The 13,488-nt window shown below is 45.1% G+C and overlaps 1 protein-coding gene across 1 annotated transcript in view; it reads left to right on the top strand.

Annotated features, from left to right (window-relative positions):
* Positions 1 to 6,415: 6,415 nt before the first annotated feature.
* The window catches only part of CREBRF (CREB3 regulatory factor), a 40,947-nt gene continuing 33,874 nt past the window's right edge, over positions 6,416 to 13,488 (top strand). The window contains exon 1 of the mRNA XM_039878189.1: positions 6,416 to 6,551. The gene's annotated coding sequence lies outside the window, so the exon portion shown is untranslated. The remainder of the gene's footprint in view (positions 6,552 to 13,488) is intronic.

Genomic DNA, 13,488 nt, shown 5'->3' on the forward strand with positions numbered 1-13,488 from the left:
ACTGGCCTCCTTTTGTGTAGGCGCTCAGAGCTACAGCATGGTGACAAAAGGGAGCAATGATTTTGATTCTATCCGCATAGAAAAGTGGAACCCTCTGGAGTATAATGATGTTCTGGGGTGCCACATGGGCGAGAAAAAGCCCCACTGCTCTCCCACTCCTTACCGCTCTACGCAAGCCTTTCATTCAGGCTGTGTCGGGGCTTCCGTTAAAACCATCTCCTTGTGAAATGCATTGGCTCCTTTTTCCCGGAACTCCTACTCCCCCTCCCCAGGCCAACTCAAAACGAGAGTTTTCTCGTGGCTGGGGGTGCTCTAATACCTCCCTCTACCTGGAACATCCCGCAGCCTTCTCGACTCAGCCAGTGACCCCAGAGTCAGGCCCCAGAGGCGCTCTTCCACCTCCTCCCTTCCCAAGCTGTGACCCCTTGGGGTTCCCACAGCAACCTTTGCGTATTTCTGTCATCCTACTGTACTATTTACAGGGTGTTTTTCCTGAGGCTGCAAACGCTTTGCCGGGCAGGCTTCCTGTCTTGTTCAAATGTTTGAACCCTGCAAACTTGCACAAAATAGGTGCAGGACAGGTGTTAATTTATTCCTGGGGAATCCCTGGGAATCCCGTGAGAAGCCGGCTTTCAAATGTACATTTTGTAAATTCCTCTTTCTAGATAACAAGTTTGCTTAAGGCAAAGGTCTGCCTAGCTCCAAGGTCTTGGTGAGCCAGGTTCAGAGCAGAGGCCTGGCACCTGTGCAAAAGGTCCCCACCCTTTTACTCTGTTTTCCTCATCTTGAAATTCTTAATATTTTTGAACAAGAGTCCCTGGTTCTTCGTTTTGCACTTAAACCCACAAATGATGACGAGCTGTTTCCTCTGACCTCAGTGAGTCCCAATTGGGCATTACACACATAATTGCACACTCCTCAAAATCACCTGCGAAATTAGATGCATTTATCCTTGTGTGTGTTTTTCTGGGGAACAAGTCTATGCTTTCATCTGCCCCCCAGAAAAGTTCAGAACCACTGTTATGAATAATAACAGCAATAGTGAACCCTCACCCGATGCTTGTGTGCCAGACTATATGAGTTTACACGTGTTGCCTCACGCTCCACCAGATTATAACTGGGCTGAGGCAGGGCAGAGGGCAGTATCACACATTTTCCTCCTTTCTAAAACTCCCCACTCCTCGTTCCCACCCAGAGAAGAAAGAAGAAAACCACCAGCCAGGTCCCCTCTTCTTCCGTGGTGTTTGCGGGAGCCTAAACCGCTTATACTTCCTTCGTTAGGGGGAGAGAATTCCCCCCAATTTTTCCTAATCTCACTTCAAGTCCCACCGCTACTCTCAGCTTTCCCAAAGGTGATGACGTCCTCTTTCGCCACTCTGGGAAGAGGTGATTAGGAAAGTGAGAAAGAAGCCCCCTCCTGTGGAGCTGACTGGTTGTACGGATAACAGGAAGGAGCTGGAGTCCGCTCACCAGGACCCCTGCGGCCAGGATTCTGGCTTGAGCCTGCGTGATGGGTGCACCGCCCAGCTTGGCAGGGAGCAGATGCCCTGGGTGTGCATGTATGGATAGACAGGCAGCCTTGCGGGAACCCGGGTGGGCACTGAGTGTTGGGGGTTGAGTAACGAGGAGGCTTCTCTCTGCCACTGCCCGTCCTAACACAGGTTAGCACCTACAGTTCAGGTTCATTAATGTGCTTTATGTCTCACCGTGACTGGAGTGTGAATATAGGTGCAGAATATCACACCCATTTACTTTACACATCTCACTCTTAGGCTGGGTCTTGTGAAAGCAGGATGAAAACTCAAGACTGGTGGGCACCCACCCCTGGTTTTGCTGTAGCACGAGGGGAACTTATGTCCTTGTGAATTTCTGGGGGAAAAAACAACCTTGGATACAGAGGACCCCCTAATTCACCCTCAATTCTCTGAACATTGTATTATCACTTCTTTCTTTCCTTCAGCCATCTCTCTGAACTCTTTACTTCCTGAATTCGGAAGCCAAACTTTACAGTTTTAGACCAGATTGGGTTCTTTGGAGTGTGTGTCTGTTTGTAGTTCAACAAACTTATCATGGCTACAGGTCGTGGTTCCTGCTTCTTATCAATCTGTTCCTTCACTTTCTGTTTTTATCGTCCTAGTTCTGGGCTCACCAACGAGAATGTCTTATTGTACCTGTCCTTTGGGAGGCTTTCCTGTAACAAATGCCAGATTGTTCTTACTCCCTGGCTTCCTGGTTTCCTATCAGTTAGAGTTGCTGATACTAACAGTGTATGTTCAGCTCAGTGCTGACAAACACAAAACGAAAATGAAAAACAAAAACCCACAGGAACTATTAGTTGTCCTAGAAGTTTTCAGTCTTAGTGAAACAGACAAAACAATTTTGACAAGCATGCTGCTGGAAGATAATGGAATCGTAAAAACGGTCTGAGTTGCTTGCTGCCTTCTCTTGCCAGGCTGCTTCCCCTTCTCTGCTGCTGCTTCTGTTCTCAGAAGCTTCCAGTCACATTCCCCACTGGAAGGGGGAGGGGGGAGGGAAGACCAACACTGCGGAGCACCTAATATGCATCAGGTCCTGCATTTAATCCTCAAAATCAACCTGTGATGCAGGTTATGACAAATCAAGGAACAGAGAGATTAGTAACTCACCAAATAAGTTAGCAAGAAAGTGGCCCTGAAACCACATGTATCATGTTCTCACCAACTACCTCTTATAGACTCTTTTGTAGTGTCGGCTTTCCATGTCAGTCTGCCTCACTGGGTCCTGGGTTCCTTCAGGGCAAGGGCTGTGTCATCATGTACATGTTAGGCACTCAACAGAGGTCAGTTTCTTTATTTCTCTCCCTACCCTTCCCCTCGTCATCACTAAATACAGACTTGAAAGTGTCGTCTAACGATGTGCCTTGCATTCTCCTTAATTCAAGGATTTATTAATGTTTAGGCAACTTGATTTAATTGAGGAAATAATATCAACACACATGATGTGAATAATACAAAGCAATGAGCACAGTAGGTGCTAGTTGGGTGGTAGGGGACAGGAGATTTATAAGGGCAGAAATAGCTGTGGTAGCAATAAATTTCATAAAAGATGTGGGGTCTTGAGCCATAGAGGATGAATAGGTTTTGGATTTTAATCTATGCATTCAGATCACAGGTGTTTATTAAGCTCCTATCCCATGGTAGGCCTGGCTCTGGGTATGGAGAGTGAGGAATTGAGTTAATAAGTAAATGATAAACTAGGGAAGGGCATTTGGGACTGAACTTCGTGCTCTCTGGGAGAAGCTCAGAGCTGTCACATAAAGAACACTGCAACCTCTTGAGAGGTTAAGGCAATGGGAAGAACTGATCTTTCTTTCCCCCCCAAAGAATATCTTTTAGGAGAGATGAATGAGGGATGGGTGCCAACTACCAACCATCAATTAGTATGTCTTTTAGATTCTCCTTCAGCAATGCTCCAGTCTTCTCAGGAAGAAATCGGTTTTAAAAGTGTCAAAAGGACAGCTTTTCCTGGAGATCTTCCAGCTTCGAGTTAATTCATCTCACTTCTGAAGCTGTGAAATCCTAACATCACACAGGTCCAGCAGGGTCTAGAAAGAAAACACTTAGATTGAAAAGGATAATACTCATTTAGAAACCATGTATATGATCGGCAGGCAGGGCTCAATCTGTGCTCTAATGAAGAATTACACACATGAAATGCAAACTTGAGGTCATAAGGAATGTCAGGACCCGTGGCAACTGCTTTCATCTTTTCAAGAGAACTCAGTGTTAAAGTTAGAAAGGTTATAGAGAACATTCGGTTCTAGTCCAGATTTCTGCTGGTGAAGAAATTGGAACCCAGAGAGGTGTTCTAGTCTGTCACCCCGGATCTCATAGTTGGTGGAGCTCAAATTGGGGTCTTCGGGTTCAAGAACAGTGTTCCAAATATGTCAAGGTGTAAAGTGCGTGAAATGTCTGCATATACAACGAATATCTCTGGAAAGACACCCAAAGAGTGGGTAATGGTTGCTTCTGAGAAGGGGAGCATGGGTGGGAGGGAGATTTAATATTCACTAAATACCGTTTTTACCTTTTGAATTTTGTGTTGGGTATTTGTTACCTAATCAGAAAAGAGATAATTTACTTTTTAGAATTCAATGAAGTCCTAGGTATTGCTTTGTCTCCCCATTTTTCTCATATTTGTGTAAAGCATTTTTTCTGACTCAGCCTATCCCAGTATGTAAATGATTCCGCAGGAGCAAGGTTAAGCACTTTGGAAGTGGCGATGGCGGTTGGTTACTACTTTGTGGCTAGAACAAGAAGAGCCTTCTGAACCTCAAGCCACTGCTATTCCAGCGTCCCAACTTCCTGCCAACTTTGACTGTGGCACAATCTGGCAGGCTAAAACCCAGAGAAACACAAATCAATTAGCAGTCAGTGGTTTCATTCACTTCAGAGCTGGATATAGTCATTAACAAACCTTGACGGAAAGGTCTGCGTTAGCCAAACCTCCATCCTTTCCAAGACAACGGAAGATGCAAAGGCGGGAATCCAATGTGATTCACTAGTAAGCGCCTTCAATGGGCAGAGCCTTGTGCTAGAAGAATCGGGCTGCTCCTTGACCCCAAGAAAAGTTGCCAAGTAGAGGCGGTGAAAATGCCTGTGTCCAGAGAACAGTGTAACAATGGAAGAGCTAACCATCTGCTGGAATTTTTCCAAAAATAGTATTACAAGAGAGGGTAGTGTGTGATGTATTCCACGAGATTTAATGCATGAATTTCATTGAATGAGTGAGAGGAATGTGGCTCAAACTTCCCAAGCTAGTTTTTCTATTAGGGTTTCAATTTTAAACTCCAGTTGATATGGAAAGTTAGAATGTATAGTTAGCTTTAAAAAAGAAAAAAAATGCTACTTCATTGGATATTGAGACTTTATGACATTTTGAAGGATACAGAGGTAAGATTTACTTTCCTCTTAGGTATCTACATATGCCTCTCTATTAATATTGTGTACAAAAGTATTATTTGAGTGGCTGTTAAGCTTCTAAAGTCTAGAGTTATCTTTACGTGCTATTTTGTCTACAGCAGATCTTCTATGTCCTTGAAACAATCTAATAACACTACCATCCATTAATTGCGCACTATATGCAAAGCACTATGGTAAGTGCTTTATATGAATTTTTCACTCAATTCTCACATCCACGCCTTGAAGTACTTACAGAAGAATCTCACAGAGATCAAATAATGTGTGCTAGTTCACAAGTGGTAGAGCAAGGACTCAAATCTAGGTCGTTATTAAACCAGTATTTAATGACTGCCTATGTGCTAGGCATGAAAGGTAGAGGATAAACACAGCTCGTACCTGCTCTCTGGAAGCTTGTGATCTACAGAAGTCTTTAGATTCCATAGTCTGTAGTTTTGACATTGACACTATATTACCTCCTTAGATCTGTGCAAAGAGGAACCACGTTTTCAAAGTCATTTACTCCTAACACAAAACTGGCAACCTGAAGGAATCTGGCTAAGCATTCCCATTCCCTAATCTTCCACTCCCTTATACTTACTGCAATCAGATTTCTGTCCTGTGCTCAGAAGTATGAAGAGCAGTCTGGAACCACAGGCTGTGACGGTTGGGTCATTTACTAACTGCCTGTCCTTACTCAAGCAACTTAACTCCTCTGAGCCTTAATTTCCCCATCTGAAAATTGGTATATTACCATTGCATGTGCTTGTAGGGCTAACTAAGTGAGGTGATAAGGCCACCACATAGTATACGTGCAACAGTAAAAGGTCGCTGTTACGATTAATAGGATTAGGGAGCACAAGAAAACCTCAAGCCCACGTGTTATGAGGGCTCGTTTGTCAAGCGCTTCTAGTAGTGTTTGCACAGTTGTGTAGAGGTCTTCCCTCTCGTAAAGATGCACGCAGTCCGATCGATCCCGCTAACTGGGGCATACGTACGCAATGAATGTTAGTTGGATGAACGAACGACTGAAGGCAAAGTCAGTCTCTCAGTGAATTAAGAAATTCAGATGGGTAAGTCATTCATAAAACAAGAAGTCGATACAAACCCCCTCCTAAAACGATGCCCTCTGTTCCCGTAGCCCCCTGCAAAGTTTCAGTGAACTTAAACTGTAAAACGGGCATACAGACACTTCAGGGCCAACCGCGTACTTGTGAGACCGGACAAAAGGCTGGACGTGAAAACCTTCGTAAACGAACATCCACTACAAAGTGCGTGGGGATGGGGATCAGACACGGCCCCCGCCCACGCTCCGCCCCCTCTTCCCGGTTTTTCCCGGCAACCCGCCCCTCCGGCGTCATGTGACAGGGGTGCCCTGCCGGGCCGAGCTCCTGATTGGCCTGGCTGCAGAACGCTTCGCGATTGGCCCGAGGCCGGCGGGCCCCCGCCTCCCTCCTCCTCCTCGCCGCGGCCCACGTGAGGGGGGCGAGTCACGCGATTTCCGGGAACCCGTCAGGAAGGACATAAACAAAACAAACCCGAGGCAGCATGGAGAGGGGCCGCGGCCCCTGCAGCGGAACCGGACCCAGCCCCTGAGCCGCCCCGCACCCACAGGTGAGCGCCGCTGCCCGCCGCCCGGAGCTCGCAGGGGTCCGGGCTGGGGGACGAGCCGGACGGGGAGCGGAGGAGGGCCGCCGGCCTAGGAGGCAGCAGCGCCGGGGCTCCGAGCCGGGCCGGCGCGGGGCGGGGGCCGGGACCAGGGCCGAGTCTGGGGGCGCGCGGGCCGCAGGCTGCCGCCTGCCGGTCACGGGGGCTCTGGCCCCCCTCCCCCACCCCTGGCCCGGGACGGTTATATAAAAGCGCGGGGCGGCGGTAGAGGGGACCCACGGGTGGGAGGCAGGCTAGGCCAGGGATGGGCAGCGCCGGCGTCCGCTCTGCCCGGCCGTCCGGCCCTTCAGCGCTGCCTCCGAGCCCCGGGCCGTGGCTGCCGGCAACCGGCCTGTCAGAGCAGCTAGCGGGTGGGAGGGGCCGGGGAAGGGAGGGGAGGCGAGGCTGGCGGGGGAGGAGGAGAGAGAGGGGCGTGTGAGTAAAGGGCCGGAGCCACGAAGGTTAGAACCCGGCTGGCAGGAGACGGGGAGGCGCGCGTTGGGGGTTGGGGGGTCCGGGCAGGGGTGTCTCGGGAGTAGCCGCTCCCCTTTCCCGTCCCCGCCCCAGCGACAGGCAAGAGGGGCCTCCCTCCCGGGATTTGTTTATATGTCTTCTCAAAGTAGCTTGAAGCGGCTCGGAGGCGGAGCTCTCAGCGCGGAGTGGCAGGCTGTGCCGTCCAATGGGGCAGGCAGACCAGAGCAGCCTCGCCAATGGGCGTGGAGGAGGCGGCGCCCCGGCCCCCCAATTGGTTAGGCTGTGCCGGGGGTGGGCCGGGTGGCGCGGCCATGTTAGATGGGAGGGGACCGGTGGCTGTGGGTCCCTGAGAAGGGGGGGAGACAGGGCAAAGGGCGAGGGAACCGGGCCGGGGGCGCTTCGGGTGTCCGAAGGCGAGTCCAGTCGTCCCGGAAAGTAGCTCAGAAAGCCTCGTCCCGACCTGCCGCTCTCTCCACCCGAGCAGAGGAGGCAGGGAAGTACCGAGGACAGTCCAGCCGCCCCTGGGGGTGGTTCCTGGGACTTGATGGAGCTCAGTCTCTGGATTCTCCCTCTTTCTCGGCCCTACGCTTCCTGACAAACCTGGCCGCCAAACTCTGTAATTGCCTTCCTTTAATCCAAGAAAGCAAACCTTTTGCTGTTTCTGAGCGGGCTTGAGCCTTAAGACAACCTTAAGAAGGTACTTGGATAACTAGCGGTCTGAATTTCTGCACCAGGCCTCAGATAGAGGCAAGCAGGGAGTAGGAAGTTCTGCTTTTCTGGATTTTGCACGGAGAAAACCAGGACTAGAAAAGCGGAGAAAGTTAAGGGCTCGGCGGGGTTTCCATTTTTTCATCAAGATACATTCTAAAGATCACCCCCAGCCCGTGCTGCCCTAGGCGTAGTTTGCCCCTCCTCACATTGATTGATAGCTCACATAAATGAATTTCATGAGAAAACTGAGCCTTGAGAAAATTATTTAGATTTGAAGGTTCTTTAGGACTTTGTCTTGCGAAATACCCTGCAGGTGAGAAATAGGATCACGATCTGACTTTTATAAAGCGGAAAATAAGGCTTTGTAAATCTTATGATATGATAAACTGGTTGTCACTTACTTGATTGTACTTTAAATATTTTTTTCCCGTTGTCTTTTAATCCAAAATAGGAGAAACACCAGAGATGAGGGAGGAAATGGTACGAGTAGTTACGGAATCACTAATTTTACTTTTACTTTAGTTGTTTTGTGGTTGTTTTGGCATCATGTCGGCCTTATGAAATGCTTGATTCAGCTTTATGTTAACATCGGCTTGCAACCTGTGACTGCATTGGTATTGTCCAGGGTACCAGCTTGTTGATGCACCTTTGGTTAAGCACTTAGGGGAAGGAACATGCCTCAGATAAATCATGCAAGGGGTGTTCAAGAGTTGATTGTATTTATTTAGGTATTTGCATTATCTCATTTTGGTAACTAGAGAAAAAAATAATAATTGGTAAATAAATGACTTATCGATCTCTTTTTCGGCATGATTGACTCACAGTTTTGTTAATATTGACATGTGAATATATATTCCCTGTTTATTTGATAGACTTCAGTTCTTAAATGTAACTTTAATAACAGATAGAAATATTAGCTTGTTTTTTCGCTTATTCTAATAATGGCAGATAGATCTAACAGGATTTATTTTGGCGTAATTCTTTTTTATGACTGAGAGCAGGCTTGGGGTTTTTAAGCTTGTAAGCATAGAAGAGGCTAAATACATCGAGAAGAGATTTTGGATGTGCCACCCAGCATCCCATTCTATGTCTGTCATGGCAGATGAAAACAAACTTTTACAAAGACTATGTTCTACTTAGTTTACTAGTTCATTCACGTGGGTTCTTGGATGCCAGTGTAAGGAGTAAAGGAATAGCTAGTATGATTCCTAGTAGTGGTTAAGGTACAAGTGACAATAAAAGTACAATGAACTTATGTGTTGATTCTATTAACGCAGCAGTTTTTAAAACATTAAGAGAGCTGTTTGTCATTAAAGTTTAGTTTTTAGTCACGATTGATAGTTACTATGACTTTGGATGAATCAGCAGAGGTTTTTCCATGTGGGTTTCTCCTTGGATGTTTTTGTGAAGAATTCTTCTTCACCGTATTCAGTTCATCTTCCAGAGTAGATAAGCTCTTAGGCTAGGCATAGATTTGTCATAGCACTGGTTCCGATGATTCTAAGATAGGGGTCAACAGACTTCTTCTGTACAGGGTCACGTCGTAAATATTTAGGCTTTGTAGTCCATATAGCCTCTGTCACAATGACTCAACTCTGCAAACTGTAGCTTGAAAACAGCCATAGACAATATGTTTGGGGATATATTCCAATAAAACTTTGTTTTTACAAGAACAGCCTGTGGTCGAAGGCTGTAGCTGTAGTTTGTCAGCCCCTGTTCCAGGACATCAGTCACTGGGTTTTGAGTACGGATGTTCAGATATTTCAGACTACATAAACATGTACTTGAACTAGTATTTGCGCACTTGCGTATAATGTACATACCTCCTGCCTTGAAGAATTTCTAGAATTAGAAGAGCACATGGCAACATTGTATTCTGTTTTTATTTCATTTGCAAATAGATGTTTTCCTGAAGAAATATAAAGCAAATGTTGGAATATTAAGTTCTATTAAGAAATGCATTCCGATTGAAAAAGTTTGGCTTTAAGATATGATACCTAAGAACCTTAATATACTCAAGGGTAGGGCCCTTTTGAGGTTTAAAAGTGCATCTAGCATATCATTCCTTACAAAACTGTGTATAGCTGTTTCAAGAGATGTTACACTAGTCAACACACTTAGCGTATGTGTGTGTGTGTGTCATACAGTTAATTTGGAAGCTACATTAATTATGCCAGTGCCTGAGATGTTTGCAGAATTACTTAAATAGGGTAGGATACTTTTTCAAACAAGACCCAAAAAGATACAGGTCATGCCTCCCTCCTTCCTTGGAAAATGTCAAGTGGTGCTAAGTGCCCACTGAAGCAGAGACGCCATAACCTAAATATATTACAAAGGCAAATAAGATTTTCATGGGCAGCTTTCGTCTTTGTTTTAATGTAATATTTCACCAGTTTTGTTGACATGACCTGGATTTCAAGTGCAAGGCTGAAAGTTTAGAAAGGTGAATATACCAACCTCTTAAAACTGTATCACCTTGTTTCCATTTCTAGTTAACTTACCGTTTGGCTGGGTGACTGCAGTTTATTAATTTCTAATGGTAGCCATTAATGATGTTTTATATTTCACAGAGGGATATTGGGAAATTGTTATTGTGTTCTCAAGCTCTTGCACTTTGAATATGCTAATTCTTCAGGCTGCTTAGACTTCATGCTGCTTGCACTTCATGCACCTCTCAAATCTGGATTCTGTTTTCTCTTAGCTTTATTTCGTTACAGTGCTAATCTTTTTAGCATGTGATCCACACTACAGTATTTCTCTACCCATTTAACAGGTGAGTTCCTTAAGGTCAGAGTCAGCCTTTTATTTCTTATATCCCCAGTGCCTCCCACTGTGGCTGACACTTTTTAGTGCTTCTGAACTGTTTAAATAAATGATGTTAAAAACTGCTTATCTCGAAGGTAATAAAGTCAGTCTGCTATTAGTAAAGAGGCTTGGTTTTTCTTAGTTGAAAGGGAGGAATTAATCACCATCTGCTCACATAAAAAGCTTTCATTTAAAAATTGACCCTTTTAAGAAAGTTTATATGGAAGCTATTTTAATGACGCCTAAAAATACCTTGAATTATTTTGCTAACTTTTTTCCAGATAAATTCCATTAGTTAGACTTGTGGAATACTCCCTTCAAGACACACAAAAAACCTCGTCCTTTGGATTTGTCTTTAGCTCTTTGCACACTTGGTCTCTGGGCGTTTGACAAATGTGAGTGAAATCTCTTTATTTCTCTGAGGTTTGGGGTGATTGTTCAGCTACACATCAGGGTCCCTTCTGAGGGGAAGCACTGTAAAATTCTCACCGATGATTCTGATTCACCCTGTTGGAGAAGGCTGGACTTGGCGTTCCATGCAGGGGACCTCAGTGGTTGCTTTGTGACTGTAGGACCACCCCTCCTGTCGTCAGCCAAGCCTGGTGTGCCTTTCACCAGCTCATGACCTTTCTTCCACAATCTATATTGGAGTTTTCTTTCCCAAACAGCTTCCTAAGCCAGTGTCTCCCTGCTTATTCCCAGCAACTCTATCATCCCATCATTCTGTCCCTGTAACACTAAAACCACTTTTACATCTTTTGTTACAAAATCATGTTGTCACTCATTTATCTTTGGGTATTGTTGACTTCGATGGTTTCCTATGAAAGCTTCATAAGCTTGCTGACTTCTTGTCTCATTCCACTTTTCTTCAGGTTCTTGTACACTTATTTTATTCAGTAAACTCCTCTGTCTTTGAGAGTTTAAGGTGCTCCTTTTATTTTTATAGAGGAAGTTTCTTCTTTGACTGCTGCCCACCATTCCTGATGCAATTTGCCTTCTCTGTGTTGGCCATTCACTGAGAAATTTTAAAGCATCACAGATATCAAGCTTCAAAAAAGATCCTTGATGGTACGGAGAAGAACTGGGGAGTGGGGTAGGGTGGGTCATACTCTTGTTCAGAAGAATCACTGTAGAATCCCTTCAGACAGCAAGGTTTCTAGGATCCTTCTTGTGTTTTATGAGATGAGGTGGGCTTTACGGTTTTTTGAACTGCTTTTTAATAAGAGTTTTCATTCTTACTATCGAGTCCTCTATTAGAGTTGCCCATCGGCTAGTAGAGGAGACAGTTCAACATTGCAGTTCAACATTTTGAGAATATTTAGAACATGTTCTGAAAATAAAGAGGACTATTAACTCTGCCTGAGACGCTTCACAGAAAAGGTGGCATTTGAACTGGGTTTTGGAGACCAGTGAAGGAAGCGTTCTAGCCCGTCAGGGAGGTGTCAGAGGGGTTCAGGGATGGGTACAAGAAGCCTTCAAGTAAGGCGGGGCCGGGGTTGGGAGTAGATGCAAGGGGAGGAGTCTGCTTTGTGAGATTTAAGAGAGAACGGTCTTGCTTTCCCCTTGCCCTCGAATTCTTCTGGGCCTGCCGTCGGGTCTCCAGTCTCTTTTCTCTGTAGCTCTGACTTTGGTAGGTCTCTTTCCCCCTACTTTTTAGTTTTACTTTAAGTCCCTCGTCAAGGTCTGAAACACCTCCCTTCTTCTCTCTTCTAATTTCGGTAGCAAGGTACCTTTGGTTCTGACCCGGAGTGTCCCTTGTCTTTATTTCACCTCCTTGCTGCCATCCCTACCTTTATTTCCTTTGGGTTTTTTCCCCCTTTTTCTTTTTTGACTCATCTTTTTCCTTTTGCTTTATGCCAAAAGAAAACAAAACTTTCACACTATCTGCTTATTTTGCATATGAACAGCATTATATGTCTGAGTTGATTCCCTTTTGGGAAATCTTGTAAGATCAGCTTGTCTTTGATACCTGTCCAAGTACTCGTCATCTGTCTCTGTGCATTTCCTTTTATGAAGCATTTTCCTTTGTATTCAGAGATACTACTTTTCATAGGCTACAGTGCAGAACATGGCTACTTATATGCCGTTCTCTACTTCTTATGCGCTTGAAAGTTGTTCTGTGATGAGATCCAGTTCAGATCTCACCTTTCTCAAAGCTTTCCTAAACATTCCCAGGTAGAGACGGTAGTACTGTTCTCTGTAGTTTTATAGAATTTTCCAAGCTCCTCTTTTAAAAATCAGCTTTACCGTGGTATAATTTACATAAAATAAAAGTCACCCAGTTTTTAGTTCTGACAAATGTATACAGTCATCCAACCACTTCTGCAGTCACGACTCGGAAGGGACATGCCCATCGCTGCAGAAAGCGTCTTCACCCGCTCCTGCACCCCTGGCTCCAAGCACTGATTTATTCATCTCTATAGTTTCGTCTTTTCTGAAATTTCATGTTAATGCAGTCATAGGCTGTGTTGTCTTTTGAGTCTGGCTGCTTTTACTTAAAATCCTTTCGCGATGTATTCATGTCGTTTTGAGTATCAGTTGAGTATTTGTTATTGTGTGGATATACCACAATTTGTCTATCCATTTACTAGTCAATGGATATTTGGGTTCTTTCCAAATTTTAGGCTATTGTGAATAGAGCTGCTATAAACTTCATGTACAGGGCTGTTAAATACCTCTTTTAATATTAACTACCTTTCATTTGGAGGTCAGGATGCAGAATGGTTAGGAGTGAAAGTCCTGGAGTTTGTTAGCTATATTCACAAACAGGCTTTTTGCTAGCTCTGTGGTTTTGAGACTTGTCTAAGCTTAGATTCTCTAGCTGTAAAAATGGGACTGGATAGAGATTGGAGCAAATGGATAGACAGGCCATTTTAAAGGGATAACTTGGACTTCAGTTCAAGTGATCTTGTCG

The sequence above is a fragment of the Pteropus medius genome, unplaced genomic scaffold, assembly GCF_902729225.1.
Source record: "Pteropus medius unplaced genomic scaffold, Ma_sr-lr_union100, whole genome shotgun sequence".
NCBI classification, from domain to species: domain Eukaryota; kingdom Metazoa; phylum Chordata; class Mammalia; order Chiroptera; family Pteropodidae; genus Pteropus; species Pteropus medius.